The sequence below is a fragment of the Schistocerca nitens genome, chromosome 5 (genome assembly GCF_023898315.1).
Source record: "Schistocerca nitens isolate TAMUIC-IGC-003100 chromosome 5, iqSchNite1.1, whole genome shotgun sequence".
Classification (NCBI taxonomy): Eukaryota; Metazoa; Arthropoda; class Insecta; order Orthoptera; family Acrididae; genus Schistocerca; species Schistocerca nitens.
The window spans coordinates 387,245,562-387,267,760 of record NC_064618.1 but is presented as its reverse complement, the minus strand read 5'-3'; the positions used below and the strand labels follow the sequence as shown (position 1 = coordinate 387,267,760).

Genomic DNA, 22,199 nt, shown 5'->3' with positions numbered 1-22,199 from the left:
ATGTAATTAATCCCACTGACTACCACGGTACATAGAGAGAGAAAACTGATAAACTTTTCCTCGTCGAGATCAAGCGGAAGTGTATTTACACGTAGCAACAGGAGGGCCAAGTTTGTAACTCTGTCCATCAAGAAGAAATTCATTATTTACAATCCAAACTTACTGATCTGATCATTCAGTCAGACAGCTGTTATACCATGAACTACGTAATATTGTTGAATGAATCATTTATGTCTCGTAGGAAACGTTATTTATAAATATCCACATAATTATGGATGAAAAACGCAAGTATTTTACCAACCGATGTAGAGAAAACTGAAAGGATAATACAGAGTTTGGAGCCACTTTTCATCTAAATCTGCAGCTGAATGATTACTCTGCAACTGACAATTAAGTGCCTGGAAGAGGTTTAATCGCACGACTGAAAGTGGTAATGTATCGTTATATTAAGTGGTATTTTGTCTGTGTAGTAATGTGAAGCTGAACTCGTGGTTAGAGATACAGTTAAGGTCGTATTTAAGTTCGTCAGTAATCTCGTAGTTCTTCAAACGTGATCAGCAAAGTAAAATTAATCAGAAATGCAACATTAAACTGCGTACTGCAACGCTCATGGGGAGAGTACAGTCTGTTCTGTTAAATTTAAGAAAACTGTCCTGTTCGCAATAATACCAGCAATATGACTACGAGAAAAATATGAAATATAAGCAGCTACCGAAAATGTCGTGTCTGAAAATTATGTCACTGTTAATTGTATCACATGTAAATTATAAATGGCGTACCTTTTTGTGCAATGAATAACTGCTGTGCTACAGCTATCTCCAAACCACTGCGGCCTCTGCTGCTATGCTAGTTAATAAAGGTTAATAAAAATTCAAACTTATAGCAATGCGACGTGCAATGCTTGCTTTAAGCTATAGTTTTGTGCTAATAAATCTCTCTCTCTCGCCAAGTCTGCACTCCACCCACAAGTAAAGATTCTACTTACAGTCTCTTGCAGCGCAACATCTTTGACAGAGATGTCGCCCGCTATTACTCAGTGTCATTGAAGCTTTACTTTCCTGCGTAACGTCCAAAATATTACCAAAACTACAATCTTCTGTATACAACAAAACCCTTCGACTATCTCCAAGCCTTTTCTCTGCCGTTTACTCTCGAATATCGCGCGGAAAAAACAAACACTTAAATCTCCCCGGGCGAGCTCTGGTTTATTTCATTACGATGATAGTTTTTCCATATATTTTCACACTCTGATGAGAAAGTTGTTGATTGAAGCTTCACGAGAAGATCCTGCCTAAACGAAAAACTTCTCTTTTTTTCTGATTGCCACCCTGATATGCGTTTCATACCCGTGACACTTTCTCCCCTACTTTGCGGTAATATAAAACGGGCTGACCTTTTCTGAACTTTTTCACTTTCTTCTGTCAATCCTATCTGATGCGGTTCCCACACTTCACAGCATTACTCCAGAAGAGTGCGGACAAGTGTAGTGTAAGCAATCTCATTAGTAGATCTGTTGCTTTTTCTAAGTGTTCTGCCAACAAATCGCAGCCTTTGGTTTGCTTTCCCCACAACAACATGTATGTGACCGTTCCAATTTAAGTTATTCGTAATTGTAGTAACTGAGTATTTAATTCAAGTTACAATCTTTACACATGTGTGATTTATCGTGTGACCGAAATTTGACAAATGTCTTTACGGCACTTATTTGGGAGACCCCACACTTTTCATTACACATAGCCAACTACCACTTTTATAACCATACATACATCTTGTCTAAAACATTGTGCTATTGGTTTTGATCATCTGATGACTTTACAGGACGGTAAATTACATAATCATCTACAAACAATCTATGAGGGCTACTCAGATTGTCTCCTAAATCACTGACGTAAATCAGGAGCAACAGAGGGCCTATAGCACTTTAATGGGGGATGCCAGATATTATTTCTGTTTCACCCCATGACTTTCCTTCAATTACTACGAACTGTGACGTTTCTGATAAGAAATCCTGAATGTAGTTGCGGAACTGCTACGATGCTCCACAGACTCGCAGTTTGATTAGAAGCCACTTGTGTGGAGTTGTGTCAGAAGCCTTTTGGAAATCTAAAATATGGAATGAATTTGACATCCCCTTTAGATACCACTCATTACTTCGTGAGAACTAGGGTCCTGTTCAGTTTTTCAAGAACGATATTTTCTGAATCCGTTTTGGCTGTTTGTCAATAAATCGATTCTTTGAGGTAATTCATAATGTCCGAACACGATAAATGTTCCAAAATCTTACTGTAAATCAACGTTGGTGATATGGATCTGTAATTCAGCGGATAGCTCCTGTTTCCTTCCTCGGACGTTGGTGTGACTTGTGCAACTTTCCAGACTTTAGGTAAGGATCTTTCGACAAGCTATCGGTTATATATGATCGCTAAGTATGGTGCTGTTGTACTAGCATATCCTGAAAGGAACTTAATTCGTATACCATCTAGACTGGAGGTCTTGCCTTCAGTAAGTGATTTAAGCTGCATCGCTACACCGAGGATATCTACTAAGTTACTCATGTTGGCAGCTGTTATTAATTCGGATTCTGGAGTGCTTACTTCGCCTTATTTTTAAAACAAAACAGGTAGATAACAGAAATATAAACGCAGGTAGAATAAGGTGGACGATAAGACGAGGGGAGCTTGGACCAGCGTGGCTATGTTACTGACATGGCCGTCATTTAGGGAAGCTGGCAGGTCTTAATTTTCAAACTTAAAATGATCATGTGACGTATCACACAGATTGCGAGTCACATGAAAAAACGATGATGCATATCTTCTGAGCAAAGTTTTATTCATTGTAATGCCTGATGTTTCTTCCTTGACGGCGACGTGAAAGCTGATGGTGCTAACTCATGACGAACGCACTGAGATCGTTGTGATATCAGCAAAGAGGAATACTCCTGTTATCCTTGACGATTTTCATTAACGCCACACAGACAATCCACTCTGTGTAGAGACACGGAAATAAGAAGGAATGCAACATCCATAACATGATTACAGACCACCCACTACTCATAGTGCGGTGGGGAAACCACTCGCGAAATTCCTTTATATTGGCTCTGTCTCAGACAAACCTAAAGCATAGTCTTCCTGAAAGAACGAAATTTCCGGTCTTTAGTATAACTATGTCTAACAACTGCAGGTATGAATGACGAAGAGCTCAACAGTATGAGAATCCTATATTCATGATCAATCCACCGCTTTGGAAGTGCCATCTTTGAAGGGTCCACCCAGTAGCTGGCCAGTAGCTCTGATTTTGTGTATTTATTTCTTTGATCAAACAGATATTACAAGGGTATTTCAAAAAGTAAGCTACACATTATTACAACAGGGCAACTAACTTATACTGAATGTTGAACTACACAGACTGTTTTTCAATCTAACCACCAAGTACCTGTGAACAGTGGTCGGAAGCTTGTACCAATCGTTCAGGTCGTCAAAGACAGAAATGCTTTCCTTGGTCACGGAGCCATTGGAGAGCCGCTGTGTGAACATCGTCATCGTGGGGACACCTCTTCCTTCCAGATGTTCTTTAGTTTGCCGAAAAGGTGGAAATCGTATGGTACTAAATTTCTTTCCTTCCTGAACAGTATCACCCACGTTGTGCATCCTTGGTCAAATTGTTGGCACGATTTTATTACCACTGGGAGCAACAATTAATTTACATCATACAACGTCAGAACATCACCGTGAATCCTTGCGCATTTTAGACGTTTAGCCTACAAGACTCGTAGTCTTCGGCGTGCTTCAGCTTTAGGACATTGATCCGAACGTCATTTCTTTCACACCCTGTGACGCACTTGTTATCCACACCACAGCTGAACTGTGTCTCAAGGAAATTTGCAACATATAGTCTGTTCTGATAGTGTGTCACTCCTGTTGTGCAATGGTATTAGTCTTAGATGACACGTGTGACTTTTTTCTGAAATACCTGCGTAGCTTCATCCATAAACAGTAGGCCTACGTCCTAGAGGAAATGATGGCTTCCGTCCACCTTGCTTGTAATCGGAGATGTAAAACTGCCGCTGGCTACCGCATACTATGATAAATAAGTAGAATACGGTAGTTTTCCTTGTAGTTAACATCGTAGCTGCGTTACCTGTCCATTATGCGTGTTGCACACCTCTCGGGTGTTACCTTATCTCTATCGAAATTTTTGCGTATGCGATCAGTCTGTTACTAGATGCCCCAAGAACCTGGAAGCTGTGAATCGTCGAGATACTGAGTGACGATGTATAAAGGGCTGTGTAACGTATGGGACATTTTTATTCTTCGTTATTGTTATAAATAGTATTTATAGCAGAATTCCAATCTTTGATGATTAATTCAGGTTTTATTCGAAATTTGATGATTTTTAAGCTGAAACAGAGGTACGATGTAGTAAAAAGAAAGAAAACAATACACATTTATCATACAGCTCAGGGAAGCGCCAATTCCTCATAAAAGGTAAACTTGAAAAAGAAACGCATAACAAAAACATATCAAACGTCGTTTCAGTACGATGTTTCCAGAACAACCGTTGTACATTCTGACTCCATACCAAAAGGTCGCATGTTAACATCCTGTCGGGATCACCACTTTGTAGATAGTAAATGGTATACACGTGACAAAAACGAGTTAAAAGCTACTACAAGCACAATAGTTCTCGTGCTGGTTATTACACGTAACACGCAATTGACAACTGGACACACACCGATCACATAGCGGTAGGTTGCGATCTGCTCCTGGCTGGAGAGTGGGACTCTTCCAACATTGCTCGTTCGCGTCGTTGCCGACGAATAGGAATGGAGTGGCCAGGAGCTGAGATCACGATCACCCGGTTTACATGAGGCTCCCAAAACTTGATTCCGTAAAACCGTTTCTGGGAGGTCATGTAAACACTGCAATATCGTTTCTGGAAATCCGCTCGCTTATGGTTGCCGATTTGCCAAACGCAATCGACTGCGGCAAGGCCATTGGCTTAAATGTAAACACGACAGCAAAAAACTGATTCCGAAATTCGGTTTTCGTCTTTCAAAAGATGTGTCGCATGTAAATGTAGTTTATATGTTGTAACTTTTTCACTTTTTGAGGGTGGCATTATTGTGTGACCGAAGCTATCATAATTGACGTGCACTTTAACCCCGATTTTTGCAAGATGTGATGTGGCATTTACCGGACAATACCAGATCAGCGGTTGCTGCTTCGCCCGTAACCGTGTGGACTGTCTTAATATCATGATTTTAAGATCCAAAAAAGCTACAAAATGGTTCAAATGGCTCTGGGCACTATGGGACTTAATTTCTAAGGTCATCAGTCCCCTATAACGTAGAACTGCTTAAACCTAACTAAACTAAGGACATCACACACATCCATGCCCGAGGTAGGATTCGAACCTGCGACCGTAACGGCAGAAAAACTACACCTTAACCTCGTTTAATTCTGACGTGGATATCCGTCATTATCTTGTCTATGCCAAATAAAGGCCATGAATGCGTATTATGGTTGCTTGAAATTATACTAATCGTTTTGCATCAACAAAGTGCTACATTTGACGGTTTTGTTATCACTTATGCTACTTCTTCATCATTACGTGGGTCGTTCAGTATACATGGCAACATTTTTTTCTGAAAGTAGGTTGGTTTTGTTCCAATACACCTTGTTACTCCCCACTCTTTTGCCCATAGAACCTAATTTTTCAACATAATATCCGTTCAGTGCGACAGCCTTACGCCGTCTTACTGGGAGGGGTTTTATGCCTGTATGTCTCTGTACCACTCTACTGATCAAAGTAGCAGCAACGTTCTGTGGCATCAGTAAGCTTCCCAACATACACGTACTGCTTCCCTCGTAGTGCATTCTTCAATCAGACGGATGGAAGTCGGAAGGTAAGAGATCGGGACTGTAAGGTGTGTGAGAAAGGACACTTCGATAAGGTATTGTGAGCTCCTCTAGGCTGCGGGCACTCGTGTGACAATGAAGTCGCTTTTTAGGTTTCCAGAGGGTAGCACAAAACACGTCAGAGTTGATTGCTGCACCACAAGGGAGGACATGAAAAAGAATAACGTCTTCAGCGTCCCAGAAACCGTCGCCATAACTTTACCGGTCCAGGTTGCGGTTTCGAGTTTCTTCTTTGCAGGAGAGGTGGTGTGACGTCACTCCGTAGATAGCTGCTTTTGTTTCCGGTTAGAAGTGATGAACCGTTGTTTCATCGCCTGTGACGAAGTTCGCCAAAAATTTTTCACGTTCAGCTTCATAAGGTGCAAGCAGTTCCGCACAGATGGTCCTTCGTTGCTCTTTATAGTCTTCTGTTAGGCGGCGAGGAACCTACCGGGTACAACCCTATGAGTACCCCAAATTGTGGACTTCCAGTTAAGCAACGAGTTGTGTGTTTGTGATCCGTTGATCTCCTCGAATGAGGGTGTTCATACGTTTCAGCAATGGGGGAGTCACGTTGTGAGCTGCCGGCGGGAACGATTGTGACTGGATAGGTTTCCGAGACCTTGTTACCTTGTTACGGTGATGACAAAGAAAAATGAGAACTCTGCTTGGAACGAACCTCCGTTACAGACGCCATTTTGAAGGCTCAGTATAGCGCCGCCGCGTATCGATACGTCACTGATATATAGGAATTAATTAGGGAATATTCGACGATGTCCCACAATAAATTTTCTTCAGTCGCAACTGACCGAGAAAAAAGAAACGCCCATCGTAAGTAAACAGAAACGGGAATAAAGGAACCCTCGTAGCTGACGTTAAAACGAGTCAAAATCCTCCTACGGGCGCATTGTATCTAAGTTACTAAGTAGATGCACCATATTTCTCGCACACTGTTTGCTGAGAGAAATACTATTTTCTTGACTCTATTACTCTCTGAAATGAAATATGAAGGCAGCAGTCTCCTACACGTAATTGCGTGCACTCCCAGAACACTATACGCTAGTGAAACAGCGGTGCCTTCAATGGGAATCCGCCGCCTGAACATGTGTCGGCGTTACGAAAGCGCCATCCCCTGTCAGCAGCAGCCAAGCTGCGCAGTGCTTTCAGTTCCAACGAGCGTAAGTGATGCTGTCAATGGCAGTTCGCAAGACCCCGCACGCGGCCGTTGTGGTAGATATCAGCTAAAGGAGAATGATCACTGGAACTGTACGATCGATCTTCAAAATCCCCAATGCGTTTGTAAACATGTCTAAATAACAAAGTGCCACTCAAAAATATCCAGTCGCTGAATTGTAATTTATGTTTCTGTAGTCCTAGATGAATGCACGAATTTATATAATGATGATTATGTAATATAAAGGCTGAACAAGTTGTTAGTATTTTTTTAATTCTTTCTTTACACTGAGAGTTGTCCTCTTGAATAGCCTAATAAACATATTCGTGCGCTTTAGGGACATTTCTACTACGTAATAACAACAGTAATTGTTTCGTGTGGATCAACCCAATCGTGGAAGTCTTCCTCTAACGTCACTGAAGAAAACATTATTCACGTGTTGTCTCAGATGAGTCTTCAACTAGCTGAGTACCTGGCATTACCTGGCCGTGTATTTAATCCACCCCTCCACCCCCTCTCTATACAACTGCTCATCACCCCCTCTCTCTCCATCTGCTCCTCCCACTCTGTCCACCTGCTCCTTTGCCCCCCCCCCCCCTCCCCCTGTACATCTGATCCTTCCACTCCATCTTCTTCTGCCCTCTCTCTCCATTTTCTCCTTTTCCTTCTCTGTTCATCTCATCCTCCATCTTCTGCCTGTCAATCTTCTCCTCCCCCTCTTGCTGTTCATCTCTTGTTCCTTCTCTCTCTTTCCACTATCTCAATTTCCTTCCTTTCTGTCCATCTCCTCCACACCCATCGCTCTTTTCATCTCCTCCTCTTTCTCTGTCCATTTTCTCCTCTGTCTATCGGTCTCCTCTTCTTTACTCCATCTCCTCCTCCTTCCTTTCTCTGCCCATCTCACTTGAGTCCCCCATCCATCTCCTTCTCCTTCTTTGCCAGTTTTCTCCTTCCCTCCCTGACCATATCGTTCTACCTGTCTGCCATTTCTTCTTCGCCCTCTCTCTATCAGTCTCCTCCTCCCCATCTCTCTGATCATCTCCTCATCCCCCCTCACATTGTTCATATCTTGCTCCCTTCTCTCTCTATCTACTGCTCTTTTCTTTCTCCATCCCTCTTCCCTCCTTTCTCTGTCCATTTCCTCCTCTTTCCTTACTCTGCTCATCTTCTCCTGTCCTCTCTGTCCGTTGCTCCCTCCACTTCTCTGAGCCGATATCCTCCTCCTACAAACTGTTGCCATCTCCTACTACGTCTGTATATATTCTCCTGTCCTCTTCTCTCTCCGCGTTATGAGTACCACCTCAATAGGAGGCTGATGGCTCTTATCTCCACTGTATTTCTCTCCCACTCGTAACTAATGTGTACCAAAATTTGGTTGAAGTAGTTCCAAGGGCATAGAATGACCTTTTTTCCGGAGATTTTGTCCACGTACGCATATATCAAATGTATTTCACATACATTTAACATATTTCACGCGAATTTGTATACGTATTTCACCTGTATCTCTAGACAAATTCGCTCTGCAGTTTTATATTCACGGTCGATGTTTATGATGTCCTGAACCGTGTGTCGTACACTATTATAACTTTACATGTATATCTACTTGTCTATGTGGCTGCTCCCTGACAAATTAGTAGCAGAGAAGTAATAAGCTTAAAAATCATGCATGACGCGGCGTTTTTCACGCATCTCAGTGTTTATGCTGTCATATTCCCAGAACTATGCGTCTTAAAATGATATAATTTTGCTGCTACATTCAGTGGCATACAAGAATACTGTATGCAAAATGTGCTATAGAAGTAATAAATTAAAACGTCTTGCTGCATGCGGCAATTTTACTGCATGAATGGTGAAAATGTAGTAAGGGATAAACGTTTTTCCTTTCATCATTTTGTGTGGTTGTCAGGGGCAAAAAGTTTCTTAATGGTTTGAAATTATGTGTAAAGTTTGATGCAAGTCACTAGATACTCTCACTGTCAAATAATCGCTGAACGAAGTGTAGGTACTAGCGCATCATGGGCAACACTACATTGCCATACCCACCTCCACCCCTTTTGTAAGTAGTTGAGTCTTACCCACATAGCGATATCTTGCAGACAGTAAGTAATATGTGTACCACGTTTGGCTGAAATGGATCCAGTGGTTTAGGAAGAGAAGTGGAAAATACAAACATACAGAAATACATTTTCTTAATAATCGTGGATTAAGGAGCATGTATTGTCTCATTCGGGCATAGCTGTAAAATGCGAAATGGATCAGTAGATGTCAGTATGGCCAGTATAAAAGGAAGCAGGAAGTTCTGTGTAGCCAGTAGCGAAGCAGTAACGGTGTAATGGATTAGTGAGGAGAGCTCAGTGATTTCGGCCAGTCGTTGGATGTCACCTGACAAAGGAGAGCCTCACACACTTCATTTAGTAGGTCGCTTGTGTACAACCTAAAATGAAAGGCTATGATATTGTGGCTCAACACCTCTCCACTTATGAAAAAACAAGCCCTAAATTTCACGACGCGTGATTGAACCAGAGTTCACGAAATCGACAGGTAAGTGAAAACTGTGGATTTTCCATGAGATGTGGTCCACAAACGCGTATTTTCCTAAAGATTGAGAAAAGAAACTATTACGACTGTCGCTTATGTGACCATGAAGTACACGCTCGCCGCTGGCGTAGAGACCAAAGCAAGTGGGATCGAAGCAGAGAAACTGTGTTCCATTCCGAGATGAATTCAGCAGCTTTTTCCTTTGTTTTTCTTCTGTATCGAAATTGGTAGTATTTGGAGGGATAGTAAAGTAATAAATTAATAAGGAATGATAATAAAGTGGACAATCCCAAACGACTGGGATTAGTAAAGGATTAAAATTTTAAGCCTCTTTGTATGAAAACAATTGCAAGTAGCTGTGCTGCGAAGACGAGCATTCTATGCACGTTACCGCATAAGGGAGGAAAAGGAATCCTTGTCGCAGTTGCTAGTGTACAAAAAATAAAACATTCGTAAAAGATCCGATATTCCAGCAAAGCGTCTGGAAAACTATTACCCGAAGATGATCCTGTGCTTATAAGAAATTAATGATCAATTTGATTCTCGGCGTATAGAAGAGGTCAATTGTATAACCGAATGGTTAAACGATGTTTGAGGTGTTTGCTCCACGTACAGCAAATTGACAAATTTCGTTTATGAAACATGTCTTGAGAACTCTGTGGACCAGTACGTTGATAGTAACAAATTTTGTCTGTTATTGGATTCCTGGAGAGGACACTGTCTTGTACGAGGTCTGTCCTGGAATTTTTGGAAGAGGCCTCGTATGATAGGATTTTTATAGATAACAAGTGTCAACCGACTTGCGCGAAAGAAGTAAGACCGCCAAAATAAGCACATGTATACCAGCCAAGCGATGTTTATTTTTAGCGCCAAGTTAAAAAATTTATTTCGAGGACTCAAAATTGTTATCTGCTTATGGAAACCAATGGGGAATTGTGCAACTGCGCGTCATACTTTATGATCAACTTCTAGCACCGATTTTTCACCCAATGTTATCGCACTCATGGTATGAGTATAGTTCATGGCAGGAGGGGCCCTCCGGTGATAACAGCCACAGTAAAGAGCCAAAATTAGCGAGAGACTACTGCATAATAGGTGTAAAAGAAAGAATAGGATTACAGATAGGGAGATTCTTAATGAAAAGCGTTTTGGCAGTGAAGAGAGCAATGTCTGAAGCCTTCAAAGATTACGATGACAGAATTTAATCGTAGTATATCTTACAACAAAGTCAAAGAAATTCTGGTTGTATATGAACCATGCTTGCTACTTGTTGTAGGTTAGTGACCAGATATTCATAGATAAGACACGAACTTACTCTCAAAGTAGAAAAACAAAGCCAAAAATGCTGAGCTCCGTTTTCAAATGTTGCTTTACAAAGCAAAATTCAGGGCTGTTGCCCAGATCTATTTCTCGCACTACTACGAATGTGAGTGTTACAGATATTAGTGCCAGTACTGTTGAGAAACAGATGAAGCCGCTAAAATTGAATAAAGCTCCAAGATTCGGTAGAATCCCCAACTGATTCTACACCGAATTTGCGGCTGACTTAGCCCCTCTTCTTAACCATAAGCTTTCGTAGGTTCCTCGAACAAAAAACAGTATCCAGCAATTGGACGAAAGCACAAGTCACGTATGTTTACAAGAAGGGAGGAATGATGTACAACACTCCCATCCAGTATTCTTGACATCCATCCGTTGTAGAATTTTAGAACAAATTCTGACCTCGAACATAATGGGGTAACTGTAAGAGAATGAGCTTCTCCATGCCAACCAGCAAGGATTACGAAAATGTAGATCATGTAAAACACAACTCACAGTTTTCTCAGATGACATCCTGAAAGCAATGGATCGAGGCAGCCAGGTGGATGCAGTATTTATTGACGCCCTAAAAGCATTTGACTCTGTACGACACCTACTCTTATTGTCGACAGCACGACCGTGTGGGTGTGAAGCGCAATTGGTGACTAGATTAAGGATTTCTTGTTGGGGAAAACGCAGCGTCGTGTCTTGGATGAAAGTAACTCCATGTGTCTACAAAAGGTGTGTTACGAGTCTTACTGTCCATTTTGCAGTTAATGACCTTGCAGACAACACTAACAGCAACCTCAAATTCTCGCATGTGACGCAGCTATCTAAAATTTAGTACCGTCTGAAAGAAACGGAAGTACTATTTAGTCGAATTGTGACAAGATTTCATAGTTGTATACAGATAGACAACCTGCTTTAAGTTTTCCGAAATTTAAAACGGTGCACTTCACAAAATGAGAGAACATGGTATTCTATGATGACTCATAATTGCTCAACTCATAAAAGTACCTGGGTGTAGCGTTTTGTAGAGATATGAGTTGCCGCTATCACATAGTCTCAGCCGTAGGTACAACAGGTCGCAGGCTGGGTTCATACTGGCGAAGTGCCGTCAGACTTCAAAGGAGACTGCTTACGAAAGTTTCGTATGACCCGCCGTAGACAGAGCCAGTTTAAATCCAAGAGACAGAAGCGGCCACTTGGGGTACCAAACTGAGAGGGGCACCAGAGGGCCTAAAGGCAAAATTTGAATACAGTTCTATCATACTACTTTTTTTTCCATGGTCGATTCCGCAGCAGCATTTAAAATCTTTATTGTTGGTTTTCCGTTTTGAGCTTTGAAAGATACATAGGTCAAATCAAGAGGACATTTGACATAAGATACAAAGAACATGTAAGAACATGGAAATATAGCACAAATCAATCAACTTTTCAGATCACTTATACCAACTCCAAAATAAAATTACCACCAGAGACACAGAGATAAAAATCTTAATGATAAACAACAACAAAAAATCACTCACATTGCAAGAAAAACTACCACATTCAAATAAACATAACCAACATGGCAAACCACACACGTTTTAAACTGATTGACCAATACATCGACTACAGGGACCATTTACCACTACCATATCCTCCCATGTTCTCTCCTATGATCACAATCAAGGCCCGTTCACCCCCCTCCATCGGAAAAAAACTAGCATCAGCCCCCACCCCCCCAAAAAAAAAGAAAATCTCCTCACCCATACCTGCCAAACACATACGTACACCAAATATATATATATATATATATATATATATATATATATATATATATATATATATATATACTCCTGGAAATGGAAAAAGAACACACTGACACCGGTGTGTCAGACCCACCATACTTGCTCCGGACACTGCGAGAGGGCTGTACAAGCAATGATCACACGCACGGCACAGCGGACACACCAGGAACCGCCGTGTTGGCCGTCGAATGGCGCTAGCTGCGCAGCATTTGTGCACCGCCGCCGTCAGTGTCAGCCAGTTTGCCGTGGCATACGGAGCTCCATCGCAGTCTTTAACACTGGTAGCATGCCGCGACAGCGTGGACGTGAACCGTATGTGCAGTTGACGGACTTTGAGCGAGGGCGTATAGTGGGCATGCGGGAGGCCGGGTGGACGTACCGCCGAATTGCTCAACACGTGGGGCGTGAGGTCTCCACAGTACATCGATGTTGTCGCCAGTGGTCGGCGGAAGGTGCACGTGCCCGTCAACGTGGGACCGGACCGCAGCGACGCACGGATGCACGCCAAGACCGTAGGATCCTACGCAGTGCCGTAGGGGACCGCACCGCCACTTCCCAGCAAATTAGGGACACTGTTGCTCCTGGGGTATCGGCGAGGACCATTCGCAACCGTCTCCATGAAGCTGGGCTACGGTCCCGCACACCGTTAGGCCGTCTTCCGCTCACGCCCCAACATCGTGCAGCCCGCCTCCAGTGGTGTCGCGACAGGCGTGAATGGACGGACGAATGGAGACGTGTCGTCTTCAGCGATGAGAGTCGCTTCTGCCTTGGTGCCAATGATGGTCGTATGCGTGTTTGGCGCCGTGCAGGTGAGCGCCACAATCAGGACTGCATACGACCGAGGCACACAGGGCCAACACCCGGCATCATGGTGTGGGGAGCGATCTCCTACACTGGCCGTACACCACTGGTGATCGTCGAGGGGACACTGAATAGTGCACGGTACATCCAAACCGTCATCGAACCCATCGTTCTACTATTCCTAGACCGGCAAGGGAACTTGCTGTTCCAACAGGACAATGCACGTCCGCATGTATCCCGTGCCACCCAACGTGCTCTAGAAGGTGTAAGTCAACTACCCTGGCCAGCAAGATCTCCGGATCTGTCCCCCATTGAGCATGTTTGGGACTGGATGAAGCGTCGTCTCACGCGGTCTGCACGTCCAGCACGAACGCTGGTCCAACTGAGGCGCCAGGTGGAAATGGCATGGCAAGCCGTTCCACAGGACTACATCCAGCATCTCTACGATCGTCTCCATGGGAGAATAGCAGCCTGCATTGCTGCGGAAGGTGGATATACACTGTACTAGTGCCGACATTGTGCATGCTCTGTTGCCTGTGTCTATGTGCCTGTGGTTCTGTCAGTGTGATCATGTGATGTATCTGACCCCAGGAATGTGTCAATAAAGTTTCCCCTTCCTGGGACAATGAATTCACGGTGTTCTTATTTCAATTTCCAGGAGTGTATATATACAGTTTCAAATGCAGAGAATCGGAGACGAAAGGAATATGAGGAAAACACTGACAGGGTGATGATAGGACGTGTGCTAAAAAATCAGGGAACGAGTTCCATGGTGCTATACGGACCTGTATAGGGCAAAAACAGTAGAGGAAGACAGAGATTGAAATGCATGCAACAAATAATTGAGGATGTGGATTGCAAGGGCCGCTCTGAGATGAAGAGGTTGGCATAGGAGAGGAATTCGTGGCGGCCCGCATCAAACCAGTCAAAAGACATATGACCCAAAAAAAAAAAAAAAAATTCCAACACTCACAACCTGCACGAAAATAAACTAACAGACATAAATAGTCTAAAGTTGTGCAGAGTCGGCAACACATACAACCTCAGTTTAATTTACAAAGCTGGAGTGTAAATAACCGAAATTCAGCGCACGAAATACTGTGCGGAATGGCAAAAACTGACAAACGCATATGTGAAACGAAGGCTTTCGACGTCAACCGCTGCTAACAAGGAAGGATGAAGCAGTGAATTGGAGAATACCTAAAGAAACACCGTAAGTAACTTGCACTTCAGCATTATAAACAAAACGCTTTTTAATCTATAACAACCAACAATATACTTGCAGAATAAACACGGAAAATGCTCCACAAATAAAAGCGAAACTGGTCTGGTGTGATTCTCTTTCATTAAATTGCAGTACGCTCAAGACGGAAAACCAATAATAACTGAGAGCCTGTCACTGTTAGTAGCAGAAGCCGATGTCGCTATACCTTATTCCACTATCAATAAATTGAGATTTCTTTTCAAAGGCCTTACACAGAGCCCAAGGAAAGGCAACTAATGTATTAAGAAGGAGGAGGTGGTGGTCGAATATTGAACGTAATTGGAGGAAAACGACATGAATGTTCATAGGTTTGTTTGATAGAGCCACGGCGATGCTGAAGAAATTGAACAGGATGACTAAGATAGATGCTAGTTATTCCGACAAAACTTACTTGAAAAATTTCCAAGAAACAGCCTTAAATGATGAATCTAGGTATGTGCTACAACCTCTTACGTATCACTCTCATAAATATTGTGACGAAAGTATTAGATTAAATACAGAGGTCACCAAGGAATTTTCCATTTTTTTGTAAAGGATTATTCTCATCATATTGCAAACATGACATATTAAACTTACTGTGTCAGTGTTACTGACACCTGTCAGCATCTGTCTTAGTTTTAACGTATTTTTTTCTGTCTGATATAGGGCTTGTCTAGTGGTTACTTGTTAGTTTTATGTCGCAAGGATCATTTTGTACGATACGTCGTAATGATGTAGAATGAGTCCTTTTACATTCATGTTTCAATTTAATTTGTAAACATGGCTACATGCTAAGCATTTATAAGTTTTTTTTAAACGTACAGATGAGAGATGTGTGTGTGCAAATCCTACCACCCACCTTTTACACATTATAATAGTATTTCTTCTACGGAATAGAGAGAATGGTCAATGATAAACTTTTTCAGTTTGTTTTCAAATTTTACTTTGTTGTATGTCGGACATTTTGTATCACTAGATAAGTGATGAAAAATTTTTGTGGCAGAATTGTGCGCTCCTTTTTTTGATAAAGACAACCTTAACGTGGAGTAATGAATGTCATTTTACGTTCTGTTATTGTAATTGAACTGTAGTGAATTATTTTCGACAAACTTCACGGGGGCAGAAATTTATTGTGAATTAGAAGTCAGAATGTCCAGTTCCTTAAACATATGTCTACATTACTGTTACAGCACGTTTTCGAGCAATGATCAATCATGACTTTCTTTCTTAAAGATGAGTTACCTCAGAACATTATTTCATATGATGTTATTGACTGAAAATATGACAAATATGCCAAGTTAGTGATTTGTCTCTCCCGAGATTTACAGTGATTCTAAGTGCAAATGTGGCTAAACTAAGTTGTTTTAGGAGTTCCAAAATGTTCTTTTTCCAGTTTAAGTTCTCATCAGTTTGGATATATAAGAAATTTGAGGTTTCCACCCCGTTTACTATTTTCTCAACAGGTGTTACATTTTTTCAATTGAATTGAAAATATTCTGTCTCTTGGAAACTGAGAGGCTCTGTAATTTATGCTTGGATTGTTTACAATACTAGAGTCATCTGCAAACAGGAACTAATTCTTCTTGTTAAATACTAGACGGAAGATCGTTCACATATATGAGGAACAGTAGCGGACCTAAGACCGAACCATCAGGAACCCTACAAGTGATTTCTCCCCAGTCAGAATTACGTCCCTGGACTATATTGGTCGAATTGATAAGTACAGATTGCTGCATTCTTGTGGTTAGACATAATACTGTCTATTGGTTGGCTACAGTATCAACCCCATAAATCTTAAATTTATCTAGGAGAATACCGTCATTCACATATTCAAATGCCCTAGATAGGTCGCAGGAAATACCAATAGACGCTATCTTATTATTTAATAGTTGTAAGATTTAGTGAATGAACATGTAAAAGGCTTTTTCAGTAAACAACTCTTCTGATATCCAAACTGTGATATGCTAAGAATATTATTGTTGCTAAGATGTGATACTGTTCTAGAACACATCACCTGGTTAAAAATGCTAACGAGGTGTAGTGTATCCATTGAACAGATTTCCATGATTGACATAACATTCCGTTTGAAAATAATGAAAGTGTGGTCAAGACATTTGAAAGTTATTAAAGTGCAACCAGACGGCTGCTTTGTCTCATAGCATTTTCATGCAAACTGCAACTGTCTGATACGTACTGCGTACAATTGCAGGAATACTCCGTCACGTCAAGCTTTCCCAAGGATCTCAATAATTCTGAGGGAATGTCGTCTACTCTAGGGACCTTGATTCGACATAGGCCTTTCAGTAGTCCGTCAGATTCCTCTCGCCGTGCCATGTCACCTATTTCTCTTTCAATTATTTCTTCTTCCCTTATCATAATATGGTCGACAAAGACACACAGGTTTCACATAAACGTGTAACACCCGATAGCACGATCAAGAATAACTCACTTCTGAGGAGTTCAGGTGAACTGGAATAAATGATGATTCTGACGGACATATACGAAGACAGTAACTTGTTATCGAAAGAACAGTTACAGTTGATGACCGTGCAGCTTTTCCCTGGAATAAATGATGACTAACTGAAAACCTCAGCTGCCGACAGGTGTTGTTCATATACCTCGATGTGGACAGCTGAAAATGTATTCCCCAACCGGGACTCGAACCCGGGATCTCCTGCTTACATGGCAGACGCTCTATCCAGCTGAGCCACCGAGGACACAGATCAATAGCGCGACTGCAGGGACTTATCCCTTGCACGCTTCCCGTGAGACTCATTCCCAACTGTCCACAATTATACATATGTATTGTACCTTATAGACATTTGTCCAACCACTCATTACTCGCGCACGCTTTGGCGATTCCCGTAAGAGTTTGGGAAACCTGTGCGCATTCGCACAGACGAAGGTCAATGGCCGGGTAGCCTTTAACTATATATACTAAGACAGTAACGTGTTCTCGAAAGAACAGTTACGGTTGATGACCGTGCAGCTTTTCCCTGGAATAAATGATGACTAACTGAAAACCTCAGCTGCCGACAGGTGTTGTTCATATACCTCGATGTGGACAGCTGAAAATGTGTTCCCCGACCGGGACTCGAACCCGGGATATCCTGCTTACATGGCAGACGCTCTATCCAGCTGAGCCACCGAGGACACAGATCAAAAGCGCGACTGCAGGGACTTATCCCTTGCACGCTTCCCGTGAGACTCACATTCCCAACTGTACTTGGTGGCTCAGCTGGATAGAGCGTCTGCCATGTAAGCAGGAGATCCCGGCTTCGAGTCCCGGTCGGGGCACACATTTTCAGCTGTCCACATCGAGGTATATCAGCAACACCTGTCGGCAGCTGAGGTTTTCAGTTAGTCATCATTTATTCTGACGGAACACTGGATAAGTATTTTGTCGCTACTGAATCCCTCGTACTCGAAATCGGGCTCCTCGCCTTGTGTCTGACGTCAGACCGTGGATTGCCTATACGCAGAGTACGGCTGCAAATATTCCGGCGGCGATACGCCGCGACTGGTGGTGACTGCGCTGCATACACGGCAGCCGCTGGCGTCCAATCGAATGCGTGGAACCGTAACGCAGCACGGAGCGGCTTGAAGTGACGTGGGGATCTAATCGTTTAATTTCCGCCTCCAGATCGCAAACGTCCGACGCTATAGGGCTGAGCGCTGGATGGACATCAGTGCGTTTCGGACTACGCGCAGCAAAGGAAGTACATCCTCACACTGGAATATTCTCCGCATTTCAAAATATATCTTTGTATCTAAAAGCAGGGGAAGTAAACTATTAAACAGTGTTAGTAGTAGACTTGCTTATACTTATCCGTGAATCACATTTATACAAAAACAACACATACAGAGCGAATGGTCTAAAACACAGATACCTTTTATTTTGTGAACGCTGTAAGATATCGAATTTCGGTTTTCAGGAAAAGGTAACTGGCTCAACGGTACGTTATTCTGTTTTACGGATAATACTATTCGTAATTTTACTAACCAAAGTACTGAAGCAAGTATGCCTCTTTTAAAGACATTCGAAGGTTCCTTTATGTTGTGTAATATCTAAAGCATTACTTGTTACTTTTCTTGAATATTGAAGTATTTTATTCACCAATTAATCTTAGAAGCACTCAAGAAGCGAGAGCGCTTACTAGTGCATTGCTGATTGAACTTCGGGTGTCATTTGTCTGTTGCCGATGTCGAAGATTGTGGTCTCTTCTTTTTCTTCTTTACGGTGCCAACATTGGTACGGGCAGGACGCAGCTCTCTACTGTTCACATTAATAACGCATTGCATACATAGTATATGTGTATCAGTGTTGTGTACTACGCTCAGGACGTACCGATGGACAAGATTTTACACTCATTAAATTGAAGATAAACGCGCATATACGAATTTTTCATACGTATCTAGTGACTTAAATGTACTCATTGTTTAAAGATGTCGCTTTCTGTTGAAGTTAATCTTGTTAGTATTGTTGCGTTCTGGAAGTTCACGATCTTAGCAACTGTGTCAGAAACTAACGTAAACTGATGCAACATTTTACCTTCTCAGACCGCACTGATTGTTCTTATGATAAAAATGGCTGAAACTCAGTTGAACAGTGATTTACTTTTTCAGCTCATCATTATTTTCATTCACAATTATTAAAATTCTGCAACGTGCCAAAATATTTGAAATTCTGCACTCTACGTTATGGGTCACGTGTCACATCAACTTATTACTGGTTGCGTTACAGCAAACTGTCAAGCTAAAAGGTACATATCTCATAGCGTGGTGTACTATATTGTTATATGTGTTGTATGTTAATTGTAGTAGAGGAGGAAAGATTCAGGAAGAGGCGAGAAGCTGCCTTTTCTGTTGCGCACAGAGAAGCTCGAATATTAACATTACGAGTGGCAAAGATGCAGCACAGGTAGATGGAGCGAGCCGCAGTTCCACATCGCTGCGACTGAATTCAGTAATATGTATGGTGCTGAAAGTGCCGTAAGGCTATTCATTATCCCTTGAATGGTTCCATTGTGGTGTTATATGGTTGTAATGGCAGTGCATTTGTGGACAGATACGAGTGTGGAGCGTCCCGGATTACATCTCTGTACGAATTCGTGTCGTAAAAGTTCTCAAAGTTCAACTGAAACTTAATGATTGTGTTCCTGGTTCCGTCACCATTAAAAGAGGGTTCGGTAAAGTTTCACCGGTACTCCGTAGTGTAACTTTTATGAGGAAGCTGGTTACATGCGGGTGGTTTGATGTCTGGTAATTTTCCATGACAGAACGTAACATTCTTGTTGCTGCCTAATGGTTGGTACGCTTGATTATTCGAAGGATTGTACGAACAATTTCAACAATACAAAGCGTACAGATCATTATTGATAGCCGTCTAAATTGGTCAGTGAGTAGACTGCGACTGAAATTGGAGGAAACAGAGTTTCGTGTGGTTACTAAACAGTTTCGTTTGAAGCGTTGGACTGCCGCATAAATCAAAACAGAATTTGTTGAAGTTAATGTGCCCTCTGCATCATCATTGGAGACCGTTTACTTTTGGGATAATGAACATAATCGTTGTGGGACAAGCAAAGCAACCGAAGAGCACCAAATCGTTGACCGCAGAATAAAAATTCGTGAGATTGCTGAGACTGTAGGCATTTCAATTAAGCGAGTGCACAATATCCTACACAGACAAATGGATATGAAGAACCTTTGAGCGAGATGGGTGCCGCGGTCGCTCACAGTGAAAAAGAGATTTTAGAGGAAAGTCGGTTTTATCAAGAGCTGCCTGTGGTGGTGTGGAAACTTCGTTGTAATTAGTTGGAGTCGACTTGCCTTCTGATTCTATTCCAGTTTTCAAAGATAGCTTCCTGTTGCGCATACTCCCATAGGAAGAGGTTTTCTCATTTATTGCTGATTGTGGTGTACGAGAGGCAAGAGATCGAAGGACGAGTCATTGTGCTGAAATTGGTAGTCAGGAGCTACATATTTCGTACCAGAACTATTTGGCTTCATGATATCGCATTGTCAGCCCACTAATTAGGAAGACCTAAAAAGGTCAGTTTATCAGTACTGGATGTAAAGGAACCATTAATCCGCGTGCCGAATAGTGTTAGTTCAAAATGGCTCTGAGCACTATGGGACTCATCTGCTGAGGTCATAAGTCACTTAGAACTTAGAACTACTTAAACCTAACTAACCTAAGGACATCACACACATCCATTCCCGAGGCAGGATTCGAACCTGCGACCGTAGCGGTAGCGCGGTTCCAGACTGTAGCACCTAGAACCGCTCGGTCACTCCGGCCGGCAATAGTGTTAGTACCTACTTACAAAATGCGTGCGGCATATGAACGTAACAACTGGAAGAAAGTACTGTAGAGCAGAGGCTAACGCCTGATGAGGCCTAGCTTTGTTAGGGTTTAAGTGACAGTAATTAATTATAAAGTATATTTTTATCTTTTTCTACTTGATTAATAGGTCAGCTCAGTAACAGACTTGGGGAAACATGGACAGTCGTGTGCTGCAACGTGTTATACTTCTGTGGCTATTCTTATTTAATAAACCACATTTGATGTGGAAGTTTGAAAATAATAATTAGGAGCCCGGACTTCTTATTTTAGTGACCCTAAAGTAATAAATATTTCAATAATCCATTCCGATTTGAAAAAAAAATAAAAAGCAAATAAAAAATAAATAGAAAAGAAAATAATATTTTACCGAAGCATTTGTGTAAACGAAGTAACTCGCTTTCAGCGATAGTCTTTTAAATAAATGACAAAACAACAATCACAGATGACAATACATAGAAAGAAGTTACAAGCAACTGATCATCGTCATAGAGATCGGGATTTACATTCATCACTGGTATATTTCTAGCAAATTTATTTCCAAGGAAAAAAATTCACAATAAAAAGAAGAACACTAAGCTTATTTTGTTGGTTTACGATCGAAGAATCACTGATATTGTTAATACCACACTCATCAAAAAAAGTTTTACATCACCTTGGTTCCGAGAACTTCGGAGCCTGTAGAGAAAATAGGAATAGAGATCAACATAAACTTCATTTCTGCCCTTTTTTGTTGCACATGAAAACCACGCATTGCATGTTGGACCACGATACAGCGAGACCTTCAGAGGTGATGGTCCAGATTGCTGTACACACCGGTACTTATAATATCCAGTAGCACATCCTCTTACATTGATGCATGACTCTTTTCGTCGTGGCATACTATCCACAAGTTCATCAAGGCACTGTTGGTCCAGATTGTCTCACTCATCAACGGCGATTCGGCGTAGATCCCTCAGAGTGGTTGGTGGGTGACGTCGTCCATAAACAGCCCTTTTCAACCCATCCCAGGCTTCTTCGATGGCATTCTTATCTGGAGAACGTACTGGCCACTCTAGTCGAGCGATGTCGTTATTCTGAAAGAAATCATTCACAAGATCTGCACTATGGG

The 22,199-nt window shown here is 42.0% G+C and overlaps 2 non-coding genes across 2 annotated transcripts; both read right to left on the bottom strand.

Annotated features, from left to right (window-relative positions):
- Window positions 1-17,388: 17,388 nt before the first annotated feature.
- Window positions 17,389-17,462, bottom strand: Trnat-ugu (transfer RNA threonine (anticodon UGU)). The gene has a single exon. It is a non-coding gene; the product is annotated as a tRNA-Thr (tRNA).
- Window positions 17,463-17,824: 362 nt separating this feature from the next.
- Window positions 17,825-17,898, bottom strand: Trnat-ugu (transfer RNA threonine (anticodon UGU)). Its single transcript has one exon. It is a non-coding gene; the product is annotated as a tRNA-Thr (tRNA).
- Between the last annotated feature and the right edge of the window lie 4,301 nt (window positions 17,899-22,199).